The sequence below is a fragment of the Adiantum capillus-veneris genome, chromosome 1, assembly GCF_014529385.1.
Source record: "Adiantum capillus-veneris isolate H3 chromosome 1, ASM1452938v2, whole genome shotgun sequence".
In the NCBI taxonomy this organism is placed as follows: domain Eukaryota; kingdom Viridiplantae; phylum Streptophyta; class Polypodiopsida; order Polypodiales; family Pteridaceae; genus Adiantum; species Adiantum capillus-veneris.
Window position 1 is genome coordinate 21,676,636 of NC_140931.1, and position 14,532 is coordinate 21,691,167.

The following is a 14,532-nucleotide window of genomic DNA, read 5'->3' on the forward strand; positions in this document are numbered from 1 at the left end:
TGTTACAAATTGTGCTACATGCAGATCTACACCACCATTAGAACATGCAAATGGAATCAATATATAATTGACTACCTAACAACGAGAATGTTTCCTAATTATACCTCTAGAGCACATCAAAGAGCTATAGAAATAGAGGCTTGGGACTTCACATTGATTGAAAATCAGCTCTATAAGAGAGGAAGGGATAATTATCTCAAGGTATGTGTAATAGAAAGCACGTATCTGCCAATCCTAGAGCAGGCACATGGAGGAATAAGCGTAGGCCATTTCTCAGGAGATAAGACAACAAAAATTATCTTAACCGATGGAATATGGTGGCCTACATTACATATGGATGTTGAAGAATACATTAAAAGATGCGATGCTTGTCAGCGTACCAAAGTGCCAATAAAGAGCGATGGATACCTTTAAGGCCAATGATGGGAGCTAGAGCTTTCGCTAAGTGGGGTATAGACTTTGTATGTCCTATTTCACCTCCCTCTTACCGGACTCACACCCAATATATCATTGTTTCCACGGACTATCTCACTAAATGGGATGAAGCAAAAGCCACACAAAAAGCTGATGCAAGGACCATTGCGCAGTTTCTCTATGAACATGTCTTTGTTAGATATGGTCTACCAATAGAACTTGTCAGTGATCGTGGCACACATTTCATTAATGAAGTTATTGAAAATCTTCTAGATGAATTCATGGTAATTCACAAGAAGTCTGCTACATACCATCCACAGGCTAATGGACAGGCTGAAGCCACAAACAAAACCTTGTGCATTGTATTGACCAAAATTGTATCTGATTCAAGAACTGACTGGGATCAAAAGTTGCACTCTACATTGTGGACTTATACGATAGCTTATAAGGCATCTAATGGAACGACACCGTATAACATGATGTTTGGCCTTAATGCTATTTTTCCCATGGAGTTTTTAATCCCAACTCTAAGGGTAGCTAAGAAACTAGAATGGACAGGCCATGAATTGTCTTTGAGAATAGACGACCTTGAAAATCTAGATGAGCTCCGCTTGAAAGCTGTAGCTTCTATCTATGCTTAGAAAAGAAGGCAAAAGGAGTTTTTTGATAAGCATGTACGTTCAAAAGAATTTAAAACAAACAATTAAGTCTAGGTCTATACAGTGAAATAAAATGCCAAGAAACTTAAAAAGCAAGGGATGGGACCCTTTGTGATAAAAAACCTATCACCAAGTGGGGCTATCAAGCTTGCCATATTAGACGGGGAAGAAATGCCCAATTGGATTAGTGAATGTAGGCTTGAAAAGTATCACTTGCCACTAACCCAAGACATGCTTTAAAAAATCCATGAAGAGAAGAAACAAAATTAAAAAAACAGTGAATAGTCGAAGAAACTCAAGCGGAAGCAAAGGAAGGAATGGCAAAGAGAAAACTTCTACGCCAAAGGAAATAACAAAGACCACCACTACGGATCAATGCGCTCAAAGTAACAGAATTTGATGAAAAGGATACGATGGATCCCACAATCAAAGTGAAGATTGGAAGTAACCAAGTGGAAGCAAGTGTGCTTCTAAATTCAAGAGCTCAAGGAAATTGTATTTCCTACATCTTATACAAGCAGCTTGCACTTGAGCAAAAGCTCCAACCCACACAACAGGACACTCAAAGTTATTCGGAGCATTCAATCAAAGCAATGGGATGGACATTCATACTTGTGCAAATTAATCAATTTGTCTATCCACATAAGTTTTATGTGGTAGAAGATAAACCAACGCAACATCCATTATTGCTCGATCAGCCATGGCAGAGAAAGTACAATGTAATATTGATTGGAGCTCTGATACAGTCAACATTCAACATGCTAAGGAAAGCCAAGTGGTTTCATTTGATGCACACAAAGCTAATAAACCATTGGTAGTAGAGTCAAGAGATAAGGGCAAACAACCCTTCCTTACATCGATTCAACAATGGATAAAAAAAGAACTTCAAAAGAGCTCACTTCTACAATTGTTCCACCCAAGGAATTTACGGCCAACAAAGGAAAATTCTAGTGAATATGTCAGGGAAACCCACAAAGCAAAGGCAGCTGTCACAACCCACAACAGAGCATAAACACATCTGGATCAAGAAAGATGAAGTTGCAAAATTTAGGCAGACCATGCTCAAAGCCGCCTCTAAACTGACATATGATACACCCAAAAAATCAAACCCACAGTATACCACAAAAGTATGGGTATCAAAGAGGTTGATTGCAGTTCAAGGAAATTGAGTACAGCTCTCGATTCCAAAGAGACAAGGCAAGGAACTCCCTTCTCAGTACAACCCACTAAGATCCAGCTAGGACCAAAGCCCAGAAAACCAAAACAAAACGTGAAGAAGATTTGGGTACCCAAGAGCTTATGGTGGCAAGCTCAAAAGAGTCAACCTCAAATATGGATTCCTAAACAAAAGACCATGCATATGACATATTCAGTCTGTGGATTCACACCATAGTGCCACTCCACGACACAAGACGGACCAGCAGTACAAGAGAATCCAATGTCAATTAAACAAAGAGCGGCACATTTAGAATGCTTGTTATTTCACTGCTCTAAAATAGGTTATGCCAAAACAGGAAACCTCAGCATTGAATGCCAATAAGCATATTGCTTATACCCTCCTCTTGCACAACATTGATTGTTTACATGCATTGACTGAGTATGTATATAGAGCTACACTACATGGCCTGCATTAGCACAATGTTGATACCCATGCACAACGCATTCCCTAGGGCAATACACCATCATTCGAGAGCATTCCAACCACGAGGGAGGGAGGCATTGCCAATGCGAACTCACAACAAGCATAGAAGAGTCAAAAAAGGGGATTTTTTTCTATGACTTTGGGTTTTCTTTGTGTTTGATTGCAAAAAAATTTGGTGAACCTGAGTACTTATGCCCTTATTTAATTTGATTCTATAGATATATGAGGACAAACGTCAAAAATGAGTCTCTATATATGTAAAAATATCAAATTTGTGAGCTAAAATATGATAAAATGGAGCAATCCGACCAAAAATATTACAAATAAATATACATAGCGGCTTATTGTGTTGTCTTTGAATTAATTTGATTTATTGCTATTTTTAGAAATATATTTTCTATTTTTATTTTAATTTTTTAATTTTTTGAAAAAAACAAAGGAAAATAGAAAAAGCAGGTGAGATGGTGACATAACAACAAAAGAAAAATACGAGGATGATCAGACCAGTGAATTTGTATGTGCTACATTGCAACCGGTTGCTTTATCCATCACGCCATCTGCTTGTGTTGATGCTCGCCCATCTCCCTTTGCCTCGTCACCGACTCACCAGCGTTTGTATGGCCCATGCCATCGCCCCTAGAGAGCCCTCAACAACACTCGCTGCATGTCACCTAGCTGCTGCTCACCCGCGTCACCTGCTGCCTGAGTTTTGACGTCATCAACGGTTACTCGACAACCCTTGGGGTCTCACAGCCGACATAGCCTTTCGAAGTTAAATTTAGATGCTTTGACTTGTATTAATCTTCACAAAGCCAGTCTCCGATTGGACACACTACCATCGGGTGCTAGACTTTGCTACTCAACTCCGTTGAAGCTAGATTGTCTAGGACCACCATACAATCCCCTGGCCTCTTGTGATATTTTGGCACTAAGGACGCATACACTCACATTTTAGCATTAAGTTATTCAAGCTTCAAGCATGTCAAGCACTAAACCGGTTCAACAAAGGTGTTCCAAAAACACATCAAGCATTCACGGCATTTGTGCTACAACTAAAAATAAAAAATAAAAAGAAATCATAGTACCAAGCCATGCATTTGTACAAGTATTCGGATTTTGTACAAACCTATTGCACCCGTATTTGCATGTAAACAAGCACTATATCCACCAATAAGAAGGGGCATGTACCCAATCATTGTTTCCTCAAAGATAATGCTAGCAACCAACAGAATCCTAGAGATTCCAATGATAAAGTACACATTGTGGAAGAAGAAGAAGAAGAAGACGATGAAGGGACTATCAACACTGTTTTTATGGGGATGTATTGTAATGGGTTTGGGACACTGCCCCAAACCCAAAGTTTGGAGGTAAGAACTACCCTCTTTTGCATCAAATTCCATCATTATGACCCCCATGTAGTTACCCGATGTAACCCATGTTAAACTCCCTGATCAGAATCTATGCTCCTTCGTGTAAGCTTTAGCTTACGGGGACGTCTGTTGGGATAAGCCGTTTAGCTTACACTCAATACGTTATTAACCCTTAAAGCCAAGCACCAACCATGCACCATTATGTGCATGTATGCATCCCACTACATAGATCTCCCTAAACATATGCTTCTTTATAGTCACATGCTATTCACTATAGCCACATGATATTTGACCCTTCTCCCACATGTGATGGAAATCACGTTCTAGCATTAAATGCCACCCTCCACTCTGAGCCTATATAAGGCCATAATGCTTAGCTTGTAATGTTTCCCTCTTGAATATTATTGATCTACTTAATTTTGGTATTTTGCATTTGTGTTGCTTACGTGAGTTATTAGATTAGTATATTAAATAAATGCTCTAATTATGGATGCGACTAACCCTTTTCCGCCTTAATTAAAACCTTAAAGAGAATAAGCTCTATAGGGATGCACAAAGGTCTCTTTGAAACTTTGTACCCACTAAATTGGTGAAGCTTGTAAACTTCTATCCTATTAGTATATTTGCTGAGCTTTTTCACTCCTTCCTTGTACATGTCGCTAAAATTATGTTAGTCTACAAATCCCTTTCTATGAAAAGCTTCTTGGTCGAGGCTGGTATGTGAAAGAGGTGGATGGTATATGCTGTGAGATTGCACTTGACACTATGGTTATTATGGCCACTCAATCGCTTATCATGTCCTTTTGCTACAAGCATTCTCGCTTCATCAGAGGTTGCTACGTGCATATTGATCAAAAGTCAGTGGGTTTGGAAACAATGTTGTCATAGATGTGGAAGTGGTGGATAAAGACCTCAACCTTGTGACAATGATAACAATAAAGGATCACTGCAACTTGCTCCAGTTCCAACATGACATAGTGGAGGAGGTGGTGGAAAACAACCCCTCAAAATTTTATTCTTTTTTGAGCGGATGTAAAGTTATGCAACAAAGGGAGAAGAAAGCTTTTTGTAGAGATCTTTGTGGCCAAGTTCAAATCGTTTTAATGTATTGAAAGTCTTCAAAAAAATATATCTTTTGGATAAATACAAATCTTTATTTCAAATGTACATTAGTAGTGATAAGTATTTGATTCTCTCTCTCTCACTCACTCACACACACACACACACACACACAACATTGGCCCCAACTTGATAGGTACAAAGAATCATTTTAATGTATAGATTTAGCATAATGCAATGTATTTGCAAGTACAAATGTAGAGATGGGCAAGGGGCTTAAATGCAATTGTTACAAATATGGGATCAAAATGTCCTCCAGGTAAAAATCATGAAGATTCCCTTTAAATAAGAGTGGGGAGAGAGTTGTACCAAGTGGATTAAGCAAACCTTTATGCAGTGTGTCATTCATCAATAAAGTGTTGTGAGCATCAAAGGGCACATGGATTTGGGAAAAAGGTTTTGAGGTTGCACTTATGACCAAATGGTAACCCTAAGCCAAGGAAGAAGAAAACACAAAAATCCCTTGGTGCCTCGATGAACAGTCACCCTCTGATTGACGACCCAAAAAGCACTAAACCCCATGTTGTCTACATCTTGTATATATGGCTCTCGCAACAACAACACTCCATTAAAGTCCAAACTAATCAGTCTCTACTGCAAACATTGTGTGGAACATTTGAGTAGATAGAAACTAGAATGACTCTTTCATTTCACTATAGTGGATATTACGAGGACAACCATGTCTACTTGTAGCAAAGGTCTATACTAGATTTCACTATTGTTGAGGTTGTCTTGTCCAATGTTGACATTGTCTTCTATTTTGTCAAGGTTTTCCTCCTCAGTCAATTGTGCTTCCGCGGTCCTAGACTCATGTGTTTCCCCATGGCAGAGGTTTTTTCTTCTTGAGCTTTATGGTCCTTCGTTTGAGACTCGAGCACTATTTCAACCTTAGGAGTCAGGCTCTTCTGTTTGAGGCTTGGGACTCCAGAGAGGTTTGGACTATCCATTGTCGAGAATTCATGCTCTTTTGTTTGACACTTGGGACTCTTGAGAGGCTTGGGATTACCCATTGTCAAGAATTTGCGGGCACCTTTCTCCTCATTAGCCCCTCCCTTTGTATGGTGAATATCTTCTTTTTCTTTTTTTGCCTTTTGTTCATCTTGCATTATCTTTTTATGGTCCTCGTCTCCAAATTCTATTGGCTTAGGTCCCTCACCAGTCATTGTCATCTCCACTACATGATTATCTACGAAGATGTCTTCATGTTAACTAAGCCAACGTCAATTAACAGAAGCTGTTAAAGGCCCTAGCTTTACAAATCATAATCGCATATGTTTTCTCACTAATTTCACTTGGGTGTTTATGGTTTTGTGGATTTTGGATGTGTGTGCATGAAGCAATGTGTTCCACTTCTCCTAATTTGATACCAAATCTTGCTAATTGTGTACCTACACACTCTAATTTCACACTAACCCCTTGCTAATTTCACTAATTTTTGTTAACTTACACACTAATTTTCTACTAATTGTACCAACATTTTGTGCTTATGCTTTGATATGTGCCTAATTAGAGGCTTGGATTGCATTCTAACAATGTCGGTTTGTGCTAATCGCTTACTGATTTGTTGAATTTGGAATGGGCTTTGGAGCATCGATGGACGTAGCCTACACATTGTATAATCGGCGATTGGATGGTGCTATTGGATTCAAGATTTGTGTGGTATCCTTCGCCATTGTCAAATTTGTGATTTGGAACTTTTGATTTTGTGCATTTGCATGCGTCATAATGCCGAAATTTTCATAGGATCGAATGTGCAAATTGATGGTTTCATGTGCGAATGTTTTGTGAATTTGCCTAATTGCATGCTTGGATGGTCAATTGCAATTGTGTGCACTAAAATCAAGTATGTGTGCATTCTAATTGAGTGTGTGTGCGCACCTAATTTTAGGCACTATTTGCCCTTGTGCGTGCACTAAAGAATCAACGTGTGCATAATGATTTGGCAAATTTGATGATGGATTTGTGTTATGGTCATGCCCAATTAGAGATTTGTGAATTTAATTTGCAAATTTGACATGATTAACCCTTGTGTGTGTGCACCTAAAAGTTGGTAAATATTAGTGTATGTGTGTGTGTGTGTGTGTGCGCGCGTGCCTAAAAAGTGCTTAATGTGCATGATTAATCCCATGTTTGATTGCAAATTTTGAAGTGTGTAATGGTTAATTGCAATGTTTCCAAGTTCAAAAAAGGGGTTTACACACTTGGATTGTGTCAATTTTTGACCTAAAATTGCCGGTTTAATTGCTTAGTTTTGATTTTTTACGACAAAATTAATTGACAATTGAATCGATGGATTATTGAGTTTTGATTTGGCTGCACTAATCCCCTTTGTATGGAGAAATTTTTTTAAAAATCTGGTATAATTTTTGAAAATTTTTGCATTAGTTTTTTTATTAATTCCATAAAAATTTGATAATTTGCAATCTTATTGAGTTGTTTTGTGTGCATAATAATAAAATCATTTTGAGTGCTTCATAAAACCCTTTAAAAATCTATAAAAATAAAAAAAATCCATAAATTTTTTACATTTTTTTTTCAAGAGCTGTTAAAAAACACAAAAATATCCCAAAAAAGTCAAAAAGTTCACAAAAAATAATAAACATAGAAGGGGAGGTGGTGAAAAATAAAAAGGAAGAGAGCAAAAAACGTCACGTAGGAACTCACAAGCAACAAGAGGGCGAGCAAAAAAGCCAAAAAGAAAGCAGAAAGATAGAAAAGAAAACCGAGACGAGCAAGCCTTGAGCCGGGTAAAAATTCCAAAATTGTCAAGAAGAGCAGAAATGATATCAAGCTAAACCCAGAAATCGGATTTGCATCGTCGAAAGCTGACCGGCTAGAAACGTTCACATGAAGCTCAGTTCGTAATTTTATTTTGATCTCCCCATGACCTCTCAAGTGCTCTCTTCCACCCTAGCCTGCCTGGCTCCCACGCATGCTGCACCTTGCCTGCCCCACCGCCTCCCACCTGCCACTTTCCTCTCTATACTTGTTGTCTCATCACCCACCACCTGCAAACTAATCGTGTACAAAGCACTCCTGCCTTCTAAACAATGAGAGGGAGAGAGAATGAATCCTCTCCTCAAATCCTTTTCTTAACTTTGCACTTGTTAATAGTGGTGTATACCAGGTCAATCCTTATTTTATTCATTACTTTCCAGATTCCCATCTTTTCCTCCTAATGCTAACCTTAACATTTCTCTTGCCTTTTAAAAGAACTATAATCAGATTTAAACTCAAGACACTGCACATCCAAAGCCTAGAAATAACTATCATCATTACTTAGCTAACACATGATGCTGCGTACTCCTATGAACCGTGAGCTTAAAAAAAAAAACCATTGCTCGCACAACTCCATAGTAGCTCCCGCACAACACCCTAGTAGCCAGTGGCCACCCCCTCTACATAACCCTTGGCTTTTGTAGTCTGTGCCCCTCCCCCCCCCCCTCCCCCCCCCGACGACCTTTCCCCCCTTTTCGTGCGAGACGTGTAGGCTACCTGCTGTCCCTACTCTTCGCGTCTAATACGAGGCGGTGATCAGGAGGTGTCATAAGATTCCTATTAATGGGAATTTTGTAAAATTACTTTCTTACAGAATCACCCCAAATTTAGTAGTAGTTCTTGTAAATTTTTATCGTAATGTATGAAGTTGAGGTAGACTATATGCTACATGCAAAACTGCAGTGGCTTGTGTTCTCTCTCTCTCTCTCTCTCTCTCTCTCTCTCTCTCTCTCTCTCTCTCTCTCTCTCTCTCTCTCTCTCTCTCTCTCTCTCTCTCTCTCTCTCTCTCTCTCTCTCTCTCCCTTGTGCGTGTGGATGCACGAATGTGCGGTGCGAGGAGGGCTCTCTCTCAAGTGTGCCAAGGGGGGACTGCCAGGAATAAAGGGGGTATCTATAAAAGAAATAGAAATTCTTTTAGAGTGTGCCTACTGATTGCCTTTCTACCCTTACTGGCACTACCAGTAGGCTGCCCCTCCTTCTGCTCCATCTCTCTCCCCCCTCCTCCCACCTAGGCTCACTCCTACCCCCCTCTATTGCATTGTCAAAACAACCAAAAGAACACCTTGTGCCAGTGCCTGCTATGCCTCCCAAGGTAGGACCTGTTGCACAAGTGCCTACTACGTGGATGGCTCTAGCAATATGTGATTGATTCTCTCTCGCATGGGAGAGCATGCAACACAGAGCGTTGAACTGCACTCCCAAAACTACGGCACATGTAGCACTCGAAAAACATGGCGCCCCATTTTCATTTTTTTCTCCATCCAACTAGAATTCACGGCTACACAAGGAGAATCTTTGTTGATTCTCCTCTTTTTTTTTCAAGAATAGTTGGTAGTACACCCATGACACTAAGTGACACATAGCATTAAAGGGGGGGGGGGGGGGGGGGGGGTGGTGGTGGTGGTAAGGGGATCGATGACCCGGAAGTCTTAGGCGGATTAAACTTGGACAACACAAAAATCAGGGTGGGATTAAACCCGGATAGTGCAAAATTTCAGACCATGGCCACCCAGTTTTGAACCCAAGACCACATGGTTTTGGTTTTGTGACACATGGGCTAGCCATCTCACCCGCACACACATGTTGTACCCTTGTCCATTTTTAAACCCTTTTATTGTAAGCCAACAAGCTCTATCTGGGTTTTAGGGGCTAATTTGTGGCTGGGTTTAGTTTTTGAGTTGACACTGACGGCTGCGATCTCCTCGGTCTTTGTGCGTGGACTTTTCGGCCCTTGACCCCCCCCCCCCCCCCCCCCCCCCCCCCCGTGATTAATTGACACCCCCTCCGTCAGGTGGGATCTACAGTCCCTATTGATTGGGGGCGACAGGATCGGTTTTGCACCATCCATTGGTTGATTAATCCCCAAGTGATCACTATGTGATCACAATTAAAGTGAACTCCACGTAAACTTCACGCAAACTTGATGTGCACATCAAGTGACCGCAAGTGATCCCCATGTGAATCCCAATCAAGATGTGATCACCCTGTGAACCCACTTATTTCAAAGTGATTAGAGTGTGACCTTGAGCATCTCAAAGAGATTGCCGAGCAAACACCATGTGATCCTCACCCCGTGTTCAAAGTCGAAAACCGTACTTAAGCAAATTCTAGAATAGGGAGAAAATCATCTATTCAGAAATGCGTTGTGCTAATGCGTGCTCTTAGCAGATCCTTTAGCACAAGATTACACTTTGTAATCCACCTATCCCCTTGGATAACTGACAATATTGAGGTGTGTTTTCCTCACGGTTTACAGATAGTCGTCCCAGATGACTGGTAAACGGTGAATCAAAGTAGTGTATAACATTGGTGAGGAATCAACATTTTCTGAAATAACCATCGTGGTTAACTTGAAAAAATCCAGAAACGCTCAAACCAAGCCATGACCTCTATTGGTGATTAGTAGACCCAAAAGTAATCTCATAGTGATAGTGCACATAGAGTGCAAAATGCTTCATAAGCAACAACCTGAGGAATATGCATGCCATTCCAAATCAGCCTTTGCTAAACACTAGGGCCCATAACACCTATTGTGCATGCATTTAGCAAAAACTAACCCGAACATGTACATCCATAATGATCCTTGCCAATACTTATGGCAAATGTGATGCGCCTAGCACGCATTAAAAGGAATGTAAATAGTTTTGAAAAGAAACTAAATACTTTTAGTTGCAATCTTTTGCAAGCCTTGCTGAAACGTCTAAATCACAATAGAAGGTGAAACATTGATCACTTCTAGGTACAGACAATGAAACTTTTTCATTAACAACGTATAGCCTTGCTATATGTATAAACAACCCTCTGTAATGTTGTTTAGGAGTACTTGTGCCTTAACAAGTCATTCTAAGTATCCGACAATTTCTAGCCACGGAATTGCTCCTGATACGTTGTGCTAAAAATGGTCTAGAAATCAGATGTCACCAGCACCTAGGGACTTTGTCGTGACACATAATTGAAATAATGGTGCCAGTGTCAGTCCAGAGACTCATATTCTCGACATGTGGAATATGTCTCATGTAAGGATGTGTAAAAAAGAACATCCTTCAAGTACAAGATGTACATGTGTGTGGAGGTAACTGCAAACACTCTACGATGAGAGTGAGAGGGACCCTCATTAGCCTTGCTCCACACTGGCTAAACCGAACTCCTTGAGTTCCTAGACCATGTTGTATCCCATGTGACAACATGTGCCAAATTGAACCCTACAAGTAGGTTCGTAACAACATAAGGCAGAAAGAGAGATTGGACACTTAGCCCAAAATACTTGTGCCAACATGCCCTTGGCATGGCTCTGTAACATTCAAGCGTACTTATACGTCTTGAAAAACTGAGCGAAGCATACTAAAAATGGAATTACACCAAATCAATAGATGCGTACCTGGAGATTTGAACGTAATGTACACTTACCTGTATTCAAATGGAGAGGAGCGCGTCCCCTACCTGAAAAAAACAAACAGCATTGCACTGGGAACCCTGGGTGTTGCCTTTGCAATCCAAGCCCATGGATTAGAATCTACGTAGTCAAACCCCTTGGTAAAACTCTTTGTAGAAACTTCTCAATTAGTAGATAACGGTAACCAACATAGTCAACCGTGTACAGAATGATTGGAATCAACTTGAAAAGTGTGTTCGTCCGCTACCGCGTGTGGTAGATTACGAAATTCTTTCCTGGGAGAGATCAAATGTGATCCTTAATGCAGATCAAACTGTGATCCTTAATGCCTATGGGGTGATGTAACAATCACCCGCCGGGTCTTACCCCAAAACAATGGTACCGTGACCACAAAGCATCATAACCACCTGAGGCTATAGAATGCTATAGCCAAGATGCAGTGACCTTGATCTCTAGACTAGGACTACCTACAAGAGAGTGGTAAGTCGTATAGATTGTTTACACATAAAAACAATCTTAATGAAGAGTCGTACTCGCCTTGAACTATCATATAGAAAAAGGACACTATCTCTGAGGCATTGAGAAGAGAAACACCTCACAAGAAAACAGGAATGACTCATAGTCATGAGACTCATATCCAAGTGACGTACCACAGTGTAACTCATAGTCAAAACTATGGTAAAAGAACCACCAAGACAAAGTGTCATCCATCTGCTGAAACTGATCCTCATGCCTTGCATGTAAGGACAAAACACCTCAAGTGTATACTACACTTGCAACTTTGTGCATAATGAGGGTAGACATTCTTTAAATCCCAACATTGTAGTGAAACAACTAGATGTTCACAAGAGAAGTTCATGGCTCCTAGCCTAGCTTGAAGTCGGACAAGCCTTGCTTATCGAATCCTAGTTGTGTCTTGCACCAGTCAAGAAATAACAACAACTCAAGCAGCTCTAGTGTTGCATCTTACAACTTCCCACATGCCTTAGATGTGGTGCATACATAGCATACAAACTTTGCTTGATGAGAGGTTATCTCGAAGACAAGAGAGTTGAACACAACTCTGTTTTTCCCACACAAAGGAGAAAGCGTGTCTCACCAAAGTATTAAAAAGTCTCAATGGGACGAGGGATACCAATTCATGCAAGCAAGAAAATCCCAAGCAACATGTTACATACGATGGTCTACTAGTACTCCAGTAGAGCATACACCTTGTGTGACCACTCTACCCACCTTGTGAAGAAGAGTATGCTTGGAATGCTTGAGGTGTGCTCACTTCTGTTGCATGATATAACTATGCAGCATTCGAAACATTGACCAATCAAACAGAAAATCTATGCATACCTTGTTAATCATGCGACTCGACTTGCCGTGCCGTCGAAGTTTTGCATGATGCATGAGCATGCATGCTAAAATTTTCACCTCCGTGCAGATGTTCCTTGCCGCCGAGTCTCGAGCAGTGCTGACGGATACCACTGTGTTGGGGTTGTGGAACTGGATGAAGATGCCGCCAAAAACCCCAAAAACCAAGTCGAGTTTGCATGTCGACCGGCTGTGTATTGTCTTGCTCATCGGACTGTTTTTGAATCAGTTCTACTGCTGGGACATCGTCCTGAAACTCGATAGCTCCTCGGTCCCGGATCTCCGAGTTGGGGGAAGCAAGACGTGAAACTCGGAGGGGTGTGTGCTCAGGAGGGCATGCCCCCTTCACTGTTTTAATTTTCAAAGCCCCCCCCCCCCCCCCCCCCCCTGGGCGGCCGCATGTGAAAGAAAAAGAAAAAAAATCTTAAACCCTGCGCTGCCATGGCGGCTGCCTGCGCTCTGCCTTCTTTGCAAGCCGGGCGCGCTGTTAAGCTCCACAGTTGCCAAGCCCATGTCGGGAATTCCTCCCCAAGGCCTTGCGACCCTAACGAGCCCGCCCGCGATGGTTTTGGTGCAGGTCGCCCTGCGATGCAAGTCCATGCAAGAGTCGCTTCCTGCGGCCATACACTGTCGACTTTCCTCCTTTTACCTTCATGTGTATACAAGAGACCATGCCCACGCCACAACTTTTTTTGCTGTCATGTCAACCTCGACCTCCCTTTTGCAACCGAGCATGCATGGCATGCAAGCATGCTATGCAAGCACGATCTTCCTCCTCCTTCCGGGCATGAGAAAGAGAGAAAGCCTCCATAGCCTTGCATAGGCAAAGAGAGAGAGAGAGAGAGAGAGAGAGAGAGAGAGAGAGAGAGAGAGAGAGAGAGAGAGAGAGAGAGAGAGAGAGAGAGAGAGAGAGAGAGAGAGAGAGAGAGAGAGCCATGCCTTGAGAAATCCATCTTCTTCCCGCCATGGCTCCACCCTCCTCTCCACCTTGCTCTGATACCAATGTAAGACCTAGGGTAACTGAACATAGGATCCTCCTCCCTACCGCCCCTTATATAGGCCTAGCTCCTAGCTCTTGCCCTAAGCAGATCCCCAGTCCGCATTGGTCCAGTCCAAGCCCTTGGCCTAGGTCCCTGACCCCCTAGGTTGGGCCTTGCCCCGTAGGACCCTTGTCCTGACAGGTGGGTTCAAGTCGCGGGAATCTTTTTATTCCTACTAATAAACGGACGGTCAAGATCGTTCGAAGATCATGGACCGCTGATCCCACCTGACAAGGGGGGTGCCAAATAGTCCCAAGCCCCCCCTCAATACTAAAGGGCACGGGCAATTAAATCAAGCCCAAGCGGTGGGATCTACAACAGGGAACTAGGACACAAAGATCAAGACACGTGCAGCCGTAGGATGACCCATAGTAAACCAGGACACGAAAAAGTAAACTTGGACAAGTAGGGAGCCTGTCCACGTCTACTTATCATGCATATGTTGGCATCATGGTCAACATGTGCGCATGGGAAACTTGGATAGGCGACAAGCCTTGCATGGCCCCCACCCCGGTTCAAATCCCGCACGCGACAC